Genomic DNA, 12,959 nt, shown 5'->3' with positions numbered 1-12,959 from the left:
CTTGTTGCCCTTTCTTTTTTTTCTGTTTTTTTTTTTTTTTTAATTTTACAACTAAAACAGTGAGAATTAGCCTAGCCAGAATCTTCAGGCTCTTGTAGCCTTTGCCATTTTGACAATGAAAGGTGTAGATGAAGAGTGGATTTTCTGCTTCGCAATGAAAAGCATTCAGATACGTGCAGCCAATTGAACGTTGGCAAGCAAACATAGACAAACAGCTCAGTAGCCTCAACATAACGAAACAGTTTATGCAAAAAATGTTGCGTATCATCTCACGCCACTTTGATTTCATGTAAACCATGAATTTTGGGACAATAAACGAGAGACAATCTAAATTATTGGTTTAGTATTCAGGAAAAGAAGGTTCATGACCCAAACTATGCAATTAGAAGACCAGTGGAGAAGCAAATTTCCTCCTAGGTGCAGTTTCTTCAAAGAAAGGCGAATGTATGATCAAGAAAATGTCCATTTAAGATAAACCCTATGCATTGCAGTGGTGAATCCAGGATTTTTTAGGGGGGGGCAAAATAGGTTGATCCTATAAACTTCCGTTAGGAGCATGTTTAATTCATGCAAACTTGCATTAAATAAGTAAATTACACTACTTTAGACCTTTTTAGGTGGTGTGAGCCTCCCCGGATCCGCCACTGATGCATCGGAGCTGCAAATAGTCTTATAGGCAGATTCAGTGGCATCAAAAGAATTGCCACAAGTGAAAACATGCATATTTAGTCATGGACAAATTTACATGAAACGTCACAATCAGTATACCGGGTCATACCCACATGCTATTGTAATAGGGTCTAGAGTAATAAGAAAAGTAGCCAATACAGCCAGATCATTAGCATAACTTAAATTGTCTATAGAGACTCAGCCAACATGGTATCCAACTCCACTAGTAGTAAGGTGCTTAGTTAGGCTATCATAAAAAACTGAGGAAGTAAAATCAGACAAGGCACCGACCAGCCAAACGCTGTTTCCTGCAGGAAAAAGTGGACTTCTTTCAAAACCCCAATGGATAAAAAATCATTGTCTAGAAAACCGAAACGAAAGGATTCTTAAATAAGGTGGTAGGTGGCGCGATCTTTCAGAATATCAATAAATTTCAAATGGTTGACGCAACCAAATGTTTTATCCGCATCTACAAAGTAAGGGCACATAAACGTAGAAAACAACCAGTAGCATTCCATAACAACACGTAGAATAAAAATAACAATCTACACTGAAAGACGTTTCTAATAGGCAGACTAATAGCTACTTGTTTGTAGAAAAGATTTAGGTAAAAAGAATAAAGATGTTCAAGCAGATGCATTATTGCTGACACTAATTCGATTGACTGGAAATTATCTACATAAAGACAATCATACATACAGGTTCTCTGTGCTGAATCCAGTTTAACAGCTATTAACTACTGGGTAACTTATAAGAATGGAAATATAAGTATGGCCTAGCGGCTGAATAAATTATCTATCTATCTATCTATCTAAGAATGGAAATTGGCACTAGTGACGTAAAATAACCATCTAGCGGTTGGTAGCACTTTACATTTGTCGGCACATATCAACTGCCACCAAATGCTAGATGGTGCTGATCCTTTTTCCGTCAACATTTTCGCGAATTCCCAATCTTATAAGCTACTAATACTCTTTGTGACAAACAATCGTAGAAAAAAGTAAATTTATAACCACAAGAATGGAGGAGAAAAAAGATTAAAAAAGCTCAGAAAGTACCAAAAATCAATTTTGAAATTCTCCCTTCTGCCAGTGTATAGTTACTTGCAGAGCTTGTTGCCTAATTCGCAATATTCGGTATTCATGGCTGTGATAGTAGCGATAGGATTTGAACTAATATTCTTTAGGGGAAAATTCAATTAGATTTGTAATTTATATATGAAAAAATATTTCGCCTGTATTTTTAATTACATGCCTCTGTATTATGAGCACTGAGATTAGTAATACATAACATCTATTTGACAATCAATTTTTAAATGAAAAAAAATTATTACCCTGGATTCTTATTTTCGTTCTAGGAATAGGAAAAACTTCTTGTTATTTTCCCTAAGCATGCAATTTACGCTACTTATAATTAATTTTTTAATAGATAGCGCAACAATCTGTTCCTGTTACTATATTGTGACATTCAAAAACTAGCACCATTATTGTTGCTTAAAATTATGTGACGATTCTCAACCTCGATGCAAATACGTGCACGCGCGATTCCGATGCACACATCAGGGTGAACTTATGGAAAACCTGTGAAACATATGGAAAGGCTGTGTGTGACGACAAGGGTCAGAATCTCTACGCGCGGCATGAAATATATGTTATTTTCAAGCTATTTGTTATCTTGGCCACCAGAGTCTTACTTTGAGAGGTAAATAAGTTACGTTTATTTGCTGGCAATTACGAGTCAGAAACATCCATAAACCGAGGTATTTTTGTAGAACTAATGGAGGAAATATCTAAAGGTAACGAGGGCCAATTTACAGTGCTGTTATTGTCACCATTGCTACGATCAGTACCCAAATAACGCAGTTATACTGATAGGAAATACTTAGCGCTGAGATATCATTTCAGAAGTAAAATCAGCTAATTACTTCGTTATGCTTGCCGGCGAGATAAAAGATGTTGCTAGAAAAAAATCAATTAGCGTCCAATGCAGGTACATTTCAAGTGGAAAATTAGTGAAGCGACCATTCGGCTACCATCGCATGCAAAAATTAGACAGCGAAAGCTTATCCACCTCAATTTCAATGATTGGACTTTGTTTCCCTAGTGGAGTAGCAAATGGAACAAGAAGAAAAAAACATAAATAGAAAATGCACAACAACAAATCGACGCTAATAAATAATGTATCACATAGTTCATTTCCTGTTAAACTCATAAAACTTCTCTGGCTTTTCTGAACAGCCACGTACAGGTTGTTATGTTATATCAGTTACTAATCACTCCGTTACACTTCCTAGGTGACACACGCAAGAAGAATTTACAAGAACAGTAGCAGCAGGATCTGCAATGTAACCATTACCGAAAATAAGTAGGCCCGTATCTGTCGACTATACCAAGCTTTTGAATGTTATATCGTAAGCTTTTCGGATTAACTATCAACATTATTTATTAACAGATGGCGTGTCGACTTAACGTAACAACCAATAGGTGGCCCAAGATGCACTATACCTAATGAGGGTTTTACTCTATTGTCACCAAGTTTTATTTCGGGGACAGGATTACTTCCTTTACGATCTAAGACAATATTCTCTCTTTTAGTTTCGTTGAAAGTTTTGATTATAATATATACACCAATAAACGACATTGTTTATGGTCATCTTTAAAAGTAATTAAGATAATCAATTATGTTTGATCTTTGATAATTAACAGCAAGTCAAAAAGGTGAATAATTTAAGAAATATGAAATAAACTCACAAAAAAGGGATTGGACAATTTGCGATATAATAATAATACTAATTTTATTGTTGCCCGCTCATACAAAAAAAGAAGAGAAAAACGGAGTAATACAAAAGAAGGAAAGGGGAAAAAACAGGAACACTCAACACCAAAAAACAAAATTAAGTAGTAACTGCTTCATTCACAGTCGTATATCGGATGTAGAGGCAAAAACTCGAACAATGTTTCCAACGCCTTTTTCTGCACTTGTATCCGTAGACGGCACAACGACAATTGGTTCTACCATATCTTGAGATCTTAGAACGAATGTGTGTCTCTCGTAGAGCGGGCATCGAAGCAATGCCTTGAGGTATTCGCAGTATACAGACCGGAGTTTTAGTCTGTCAGTTTGCGGGAATCAGTCCCATAGCGGAGATACATAAAGCAGGCGAGGGAGAGCAACCGCTGCGTAAAGCTTTGCAAGAATCTTCCAGTTTAAGATAAATTTCAGAGAGACAAGCTTCCCATAACTTGAACGAGTACTCTTGGTAATTTTCTCGATTATTAGTTAACGAGAACTTCTGACATCATGACCGTACGTTATTCCCAGGTATTTCATGGTATTTCCAGGAAAATTCTTCATTTGTTCAACTATCACATATGCGTGGCCACTGCTTTGGTGCTTGCTTGCCGAAGGACAAAATTAAACAAACTCTATCTTTAGCGAGTTGACCTTTAGACCGAAACTTTGTAACCAGTAATCAGGCGGTCAATATTTTCTTGTAGAGAACAAAGGTTGCTACTTAACATCAGCAGATCGTCAGCATACGAAAGCAGGCTGAGGTCACATAGATTGATGCTGAATCCTCCAGTAAAGTTTTTTTTTATTCCGGATGTCAGGGTATTAAACAGGATGGGGCTTAACACAGGTCCTTGACGAAGACCTCGAACAAGTCTAATCGGTCTGCTCAGGTGATCTCCTGTCAGTGTAGCTTTCACAAAACTGTCTGAGTAACAGAAAAACAAAAGTACCACCACATGAGCATTCACACCATACTCGAGTAATTTCAGAAACACCTGAGACTGCATAACTGAATCGAATGCAGCTGAGATGTCTACGCTGCATATAAAGAGGGAATATCCCATTCTGTGGGCTTTGTCAATAGCTTTCTTTAAAAGCCTATGTAAAAACGCGCAACTCAGGTTTCGGCGGAATTCGAACTGACGATAATCCAACCTACACTTCCCCAAAATTTCTGGAAGGACAAGTAGCTCGAGGACTTTAACACTTGAAACGGTTATTGGTCTATATCCTGTGCACTGATTTTGGCTTTTCCCTTTTTTGGGGATATTTGACATAGTACCACCCCAAAATGATCTGGGGACCATACCGCAATCGACGCACATCTGGAACAGAAGAGTGATATGCTCAAACAAGAGGTCACTGCCATGCCTTAAGGTTATCCGGACAAATACCGTCGAGACCAGGTGCCTTTCCGCGTTTTAACTTACAAACTGTTTTAGCTACAGGTGATTTAGGTATCACAAAGGTATTTCGCACTTTTAATAAGGTTCTGAGTTTTTCGTTTAAGCATTTATCACAATACTGTTGAGACTTGGGGTCTTTGGAACCAAATACTGTAGAGTAATGCCTTAACCTTTCCTCTTCCGGAATGTCAGATGAGCACGTTTTTCCACTGGACTGGGATCTCTTCAAGAACTTCCACATCACTTTCGGGTTTTTGAGGCTTGCTCTGAAACCTTGTCAGCTTCTTCACTTTTCAGTTTTCTGTTGGATTTAGGTAGTCCTTCTTTCTGCTCCGAAATAGTTGGAAGATCACTCCAGATCTGGATCCAGATCGTTATTCAGGTTTGTTGGAAGATATATATATTGATGAGGAAAAAGTTTGTTGGCTCTAAAAACTCCACAGAAGTCTAGAAGTGGCACGATTCGGGTACAGCCTACAGGGAATCTGGTCGTCGACTGTAACATCAGTGCCGCCGCTAGGTCTTCCACGCGTAAATTGTTGTTCGGCTTGATGCATGAAAACTGATTTGTGCGGAAAGGACTGGAACAGAGCAAAATTGTCCTTGGTACGTAGGTGCTCTTGTACATAAATCACGTTATAATCGTAGCAAATTCCGCTCGGGTAGCCAATTTTCACAGAGTTGTGTCCGTATATATTTTGGCAAAAGACCTTTAAATTATTCATTTTCGGGGTTGAGACGCTTTGTTCATGGCTTTTTTAACGGTTGGGCAGATTAGGCTATAGCTTGGGGTGATCTTCTTCTCGTCGGGACAGAGGGCACACTTGACACTGTTTGATTGACATGGTGTTTCTCTTGTCGATTCATAAGACCCTGCACAACGGTGGCAGCAGGGCTGATTGCTGCAGTCTCGTGCCAGATTGTCTGGGCTGTGTCAAGCAAAATTTTAACTTCTTTGAAGTCCTGCTTTGACTATTACTTTTAATCTTTTCACGAGATAATGATTGGAAAGTATTTTTCAATATATAAAAAAAAATTCAAAGCTTTATTAAAAATTACAATTAGCATTTTTTGTATCAAAGCAGATTCAATTGCAACTAATAAGTTTACCAAAATACCTACTTATTAATCCATTAGACCTTATTTAAGTGAAGAATAACTACATCAAAACTGATTACAATTTTTGAAAGGTTCACACCAAATACGGTGAACTGAGCTCGACACCTATCTTATATCCTTTCGCCTATTTCATATTTCATAATCAGTTGTGTAGCAAACTCTTCGTGGTAACGAACTGTAAGTACGGAGTGACCCGGCTCAATAGCAACCAAAACTATAAAAACAGAATTTTGGTACCAATAGATACATCAAAAGAATTGTATTTTTATGTTGATTTTAAATATATAACTTTCGTCAAGTTTAGTGTTACCCATCAAAACTTGTGAGCCTGAGAAAATTTGCCTTATTTTCGGAGAAAGGGGGAAACACCTCCTAAAAGTCATAGAATCCTAATGAATCACAGGTGGGAGGATCCTTCCATGAAGGAATTTTTCATGGGGGGTTAAAAAAATACTGTTTTTTTTTTATTTACGATTGAACTACACAGAAAGTGCTTTTGCACTATCTAAGGCGTTTACTCATTAAACTTTCAAATTGTCTTGGAGCTTTAGAGGACCGTCGAGACTCGTTGGTTTTACGAAGTCCGCTCTATTTCCAAGATGGACCGAGTTTACATTATATTGCTGCTGAACAAGCGGCAGTCTGATAGTTCCAGAGTCGACAGAGTATGCGAAGTAAAAAGACAACTGAGGAAAATCAACTTGGCCTCCTTTGTAACAACACCGCACATGATGGAGAAAGTATCAGTCATTGCAAATTGTTTATCAATACAACTTCAATCAGAAAGTTTTGCTGATATATAAAGCACTTGCACTGATTTCTGGGATATACAACACACTCCAAAAGGTGAGAAATAATAATGAATGGAACAACTTAAACATATCTGAATTCTTGGCTTTACACGGTATCCAGGAATCGAAATGTCCACAATATGAAACCATTGCTCGAAGCAAGAGAAGTCAAGCCATTTCCATTCGCATTCAAAGACTTTCTTTCATACCCAACAACCAGTAAACGTAATATCAGTCAGCCAGTTTAATCAGGCTCCGTTAAACTTTTATGCTTTGAGGCAATAGACCGTTTGACGAGTGAGACGGAAAGACGTTCCATGTAAAATGTGTATGCCTTTCATTGTCACTTTATCTGCCTTCGATCCCTCAAGCTCCGATTTCCTCGAATTTTCGATAGTGGAAAGGGTTGTGTGTTGTTCTCAAGGGACTCTCGGCATCAATGACAAAATCGAAGTTTCTCTTGACAAGTTTTATTCTCCAAAAAGGGATATTTCAAAAATGAATCATCTCCGAGCTATCAAAATTTTATCCGACCTCTCAAACGCATATTCTGCAGTGCTATTCTGCAGTGCGTATTAGCTGAAACGCGTATTCAGCAGTGCTAAGAATGATCAAGCTAGGTGCGACTTTACCTGTGACCACTGCCAAATATGGACGATTCTTCTCAGCATTAGGACGTGAGAAGGGTTATCTGCAATCGACGATGGGAAGTGACATACTCCGTGATTACACGCTCATGGCCGTAAAAAAAAGAGGATGTAAGGAACTGGATTTTGATAGATTAGTTGAAGATTATTCAAGCAGCGAAGTTGCTGCTACTCTCTGTTTTAGGTATATTTGCTCAACGTTGCTAATTTTTTTTTTTCCATTACAAAATAGAAAAAAAACTCCCCCCCCCCCTACTTTTTCGTAAATAGTGCCACTTGATCCTTCTAGATCACCGCTTTGCTTTCAAAATTTTCTGTACCATTATTTGAATCTACTAGTTTGTTGGGAATCTCGATTACAAATAATTTAAGGTTTGTTCGCGTAATACAAATAATTGTGCCAATACATGATAAAAAAAACTTAATAAATAGTGTTCATTCGTTCGCGTAAGTTCCCCGACTCTAAGTCTAGGCTCCAGATTGAGTATTAAAAATTTGATAACAGGAGTAAATAGAAACGATAAAGCACAAGTAAAATTGTATTTCAAGCTATTGCAACCACTCTGTCTTATCTTTACCTGGTTTGTTTCAAATTCTCCTCAATAAAGATATCCGCTCAGCATATGTTTGAAATTTAATATTTTTGTCTTATTTGCCATCATGGTATAAAAATGGAAATTTCCTATCCCCCGGAACTTCGCCCCAGTCCCCTAGAAAAACTTCCTAGGAGACAAGGGAGAAAAATATAATGTTTACCCTACTGGGCTCTTTAGAGGATTAACTTCAAGAAACTGGATTAAACCTGCTGATGGTTTTTCATGGATATCCTGACCTAAATCCGACACCCGGACCAAATCTAAACACTAAATTTACTGCTGCATCTTTCCTTAACCAAGATGCAAGTTTGAGATAATAATATACAATAAATTGTGCACTCAAACTTGAAGACAAGAGAACAGAATAGCTTGGATCAGTAGCAGTTTTAATCCTCATTATCGGCGGTGGGGCAAGGTATACAAAAGGAGTGTAAAAATATTTACACGCCCCCCCCCCATCTCTTCCTGCCCAGGCCAAGAACCGCCACTGGCTTGAATGTAACTTTTAACGAATAAGAACAATTAAGGCAAATTGACTTTTGCTAGCATAATCATAGCTCACAGATGGCTCGATTCTTCAAGAATATAAAGAATTATATTCTCAATGCTGTGAAATTATAATCAGATTGTATTATACTTATGGTTATCCTACGAAAATATTTTATCAGCACTTTTTATGAACTATCCTGATTCTGGAAAAACAGAAGGTTACTATGATCTTTTAGGTTGATGACCTATTTTTACAAAACATAAATGATTTGCATATATTACAGAAATTGGATAGTTGAAAGCTCTACTTAGCTTGATGGAAAGCTGTAATCATAGACAATGGTTACCTCATTTCTATAGAGATTAAATGGGAAAGCTTTCAACGTAATTAAGATTAAAAAGTAGCGTTATAGAAAGTAGTGTCATCGCGTCAACATTACTCGAATAACGTCTATTCTAAGTCTACATTATTTCGAAAACCTCTGTATTGGAACTGACTTGAAACTTAAAGTTAAAATGGAATCTACACAACTGCCACTCTCATACATAGTAGGCCCCATCCAGGCAATGGCGACACAATCATTTGCCATGACACCACTGCAGCGTCACCTAGGCCAACCACAAGTAAACATTCTAATTACTTAGCAATGTAGAAAAGGTTCAAGTGAAACAATTAGTGGTATAAAATTCATCAATAAATCTCGTATATTGAAGGTGAACCTGGTAAAATGAATGCACTGCGTCCGAATCGGAAACATTCGGCCGGGTACTTGACTAGAGTGCCTATTAAACCGGTTTAGTGTCGTGATCTATCCATAGAAATACACAGGTATTTCCACAAAAACAAGTAAAAAAAATCTTGTTTCCGGACTAAAGTCCTTCTTCTGCTTCCTAATATAACGTGACAAGGAGTGAATATTCCTTAGCATATTTTATACTTTTTTGAAAAGTGACTCAACTAGTACACACGTATTCAGTAAGACGAAAAAAGTGCCTTTGACTTTGCAGCCTTTCATCATCAACGCCAGTGCCACTTGAATTGCACTGAATAATAAAACTTATTTTTTTAGACGAAAGAATTAGGAATGTGACCATAATGAAATATGGGGGTTTCAACGTAAAAAAAGGTGGCGTACCAAAATGACCAGGGAGGGACAATGTTTCTATTTCTTTTCATAGTTGGCGCATTTTTTGAAAAGTGACGCAACTAATGAATGCGTCTTCAGGAAGGCGAAAAAACTGCTTTAGACATTGCAACATCACCAGTGCCTCTTGGATTACACTGAGGAACAGAATTTAAATCTTTAGGCCGAAGGACTAAAGTAAGTGACCCCAATGAAGTTTACAGAGTGAAATTCGAGTGCTTCGACATAAAAAAAAAGATTGCAGCGAGAGGATGGAGAAGGGACTATATGTTTTATTCCTTGACATAGTTTAGACATTTTTTAGAAAGTCACACAACTAACAAAGGCCTCCAAAAGGGTTTTATATATATATATATATATATATATATATATATATATATATATATATATATATATATATATATATATATATATATATATATATATATATATATATATATATATATATATAATAATGCATGAGTTAGATCTCAGTGAATTGCACCATACTAACCACATGGACATTTTTCAATAGTGCTGTGGTGTGGAAGTCTGTGTTAACTTAATTTTTAAAATTAAATGTATTATTCGACTTGGGAAGGTTAGCTCTATGAGGCAATAAATATGGGTAACTGATCAGAGTAAGCCAATCAGGTGGTATTATAGGTGTGAAGTGGTCTCGGGGACCATGGGCTCCAAGGCTCAAGCGAAGCTTGGAGAGGCTCAGCTCCTTTACCCAAGAAACTTCTGAGTTCTGAAAAGATTTGAAATGTCAGAAAAAACTCAGTTCTTTTTGCCCGAGGTTGAGCCCCCCTCCATAAAAAAGCAAAATTCTAAGTCTATATGAGGTTCTTCTTAATCAGAACAATTATCGTGATTCAGCAGATGATAAAACTAAGCATTTTAGGGTTGAACTGTTGGGTTGAAATGACGGCCTGACTTTTAGAAGATTTCTTAAAGTTCTGAAATGTTTGAAAATGACCAAAAACTAAATTTTTTACACCCGAGGTTGAGCCCCCCTCCCCTTCCCTTATCGAGACTAGCCCCCCTCCTGTTTTTTTGCTATTTATGTTCGTTTTCAGTTTTACTTGAATTTTCATTTTAATTCGTGTCTGTTCTAATATTTATTTATTCGTCTGCAGTAGTATCTGACGTATTTATAGATGATGTGGCTGTTGATTTAAATTACAGTAAATAATCTAGTCAAACCTAAAACAAACAGAAACTACAAAAAGGGGTTGGCACCCCCCTGCATTCTATTGACAAAAAAAAACTCTTTAAACTTTACTGAAAACAATCCTTATTTCGGACTGTTTCAGATTGAGCTATTAATTAACAAAACTTTTTCCACAAAATAACTTTTTTTTTCAATACAAATCGGCATCAATAAATAAATGAAACCCAAAACGAACAGAAATTACAATAAATAACCGAGTCAAGCTCAAAACAAGCAGAAATTAACGTGAGTAGGAATCAAACCCCCTCTGCTTTCTAAAAGTTAGAATAAATTTTCACTTTACTGAAAAAATTCAAATGAACGTGCATTGTCAATTTAATATACATATGATGATATCTATTCCTTAAATCTTAATTAATATTTGATTTATTAAAGTTATAAAAGTGAAAAGATTAAAAATAATTTTTTCAGTAAAGTAAAAATTTTATTTTGGCTTTCAGAAAACATAGGGGTTTCGAACTTTATTCATGTTAATTTCTGCTCGTTTTGAGTTTGCTCCGTTATTTATTGTAATTTCTGTTCGTTTTGGGTTTTCATTTATCTATTGATGCTGATTTGGGGTAGTTGTATGCTTGGTAGATTATTTGATTCTATTTTTGTTCACTTTTTAGTTTAATGGAGTTCTTTGCTTTTTTAAAAAAAAAACTTTTTTTGTGGAAAAAGTTTTTTTTAGTTAATTTCTGTTCGTTTTATATTGACATAGTCTTTTTCAGGGAAAAAGAAAATAAAAATTCCAATTTCTCCAGTTTGATTTTAGGAATTTATATTTTGGCCTGTTATTTGTATGCTGGAAACACTTTTCCAGTAATTTAAAACAGAATAAACCCTTTTGAAAATCATGACGCAAATAGTAGTGTGTACTTTAGTCATATACATCCTCTAGTTGACCTGATAAATAAAACTTAATATCATTCCCAAAAAATTATATCTATACTCTTTCTCAGACTAGATACACTTACACTTTTTTAATTTAGTAAAATTTTAAGAGAAGTAGTAACAGAAGTAGTCCCGATAGTTTGAGCTTAATACCCTCAGTCGTTCTTGTTATATTGCTGGGATGTCTTATTGGCACCAGCATACAAGCAGTGCGTTTTGATTTAATTTTAAAGCAATATTTAGTTTTTAAGCATAATGCGAAAATTACATAATTGTGGGGGGTTGACCAACCCAATAACCCTACAGTTATAGTTACTAGACCGTTCAGCTATGCTGAACAAAAAGCTGTCTCAAAATTTTGATTGGAAGTGTCTGGGAATTTATGAGTTAAAGAGGAGGGCTGATTACCCTCCAATCACTGTTGACTCTTAAGGGGGCACTAGAACTTTTAGTTTTCGGTCAAATTACCTTCTTTAAAATATCAATGCTATTCCTAGCTATGAGCATCGCTGCCTAAGTCCTTATATGCCCTATATTGCTTATATGCCCTTTTAATACCAGCATGCATATAGTTTTTTCGTTTAATTGAAATTCCCTCTAAATGTCCCCTAAGAGTTACAACTTAATACCATTAGTCTCGTTAGTTAAAGTAACCATATAAGTAGCATTAAATGTATACACACAGTGTCTTCTGGCCAGTTCAAAATCCATAGCCTATGAAGGTATGAAGGTGAAATTTTCAGAGAATATTTCTGTTGTACAGATGACAACCAGCTATCCATATGCAGGTAGTCAAAAGGGCATATCAGCAATATCTCAGGAACAGCTTCGTGTGCGAAAGTAAAAATTACAACGCTTGTTGAGGGGGGTGTTGAGCTAACAAAAAGACAAAATTTGCATAATAATATTACTGCTTCAGTCATTAATCAAATTGTTTCCAGGCGAAGTTTAATAATGTCTGACAGGTGATGTCAAGATTGATTGATATGTCACGAAAGGGGAATTAATTTGTTGTTTCTAAGGGGAATTATTGATTCAAGAAAGGGGAATTAATTTGTTGTTTCTAAGGGGAATTATTGATTCACGAAAGGGGAATTAATTTGTTGTTTCTAAGGGGAATTATTGATTCACGAAAGGGGAATTAATTGTTGTTTCTAAGGGAAAGATGGGGAAGAGATATATTGATTGCGTAATCGAAGGAGAGAATTCCCG

The sequence above is a fragment of the Artemia sp. Qi Xiang Cuo genome, chromosome 9, assembly GCF_049724085.1.
Source record: "Artemia sp. Qi Xiang Cuo chromosome 9, ASM4972408v1, whole genome shotgun sequence".
Lineage (NCBI taxonomy): Eukaryota > Metazoa > Arthropoda > Branchiopoda > Anostraca > Artemiidae > Artemia > Artemia sp. Qi Xiang Cuo.
The sequence above is the reverse complement of the archived record's forward strand: the minus strand, read 5'-3'. Positions refer to the sequence as shown.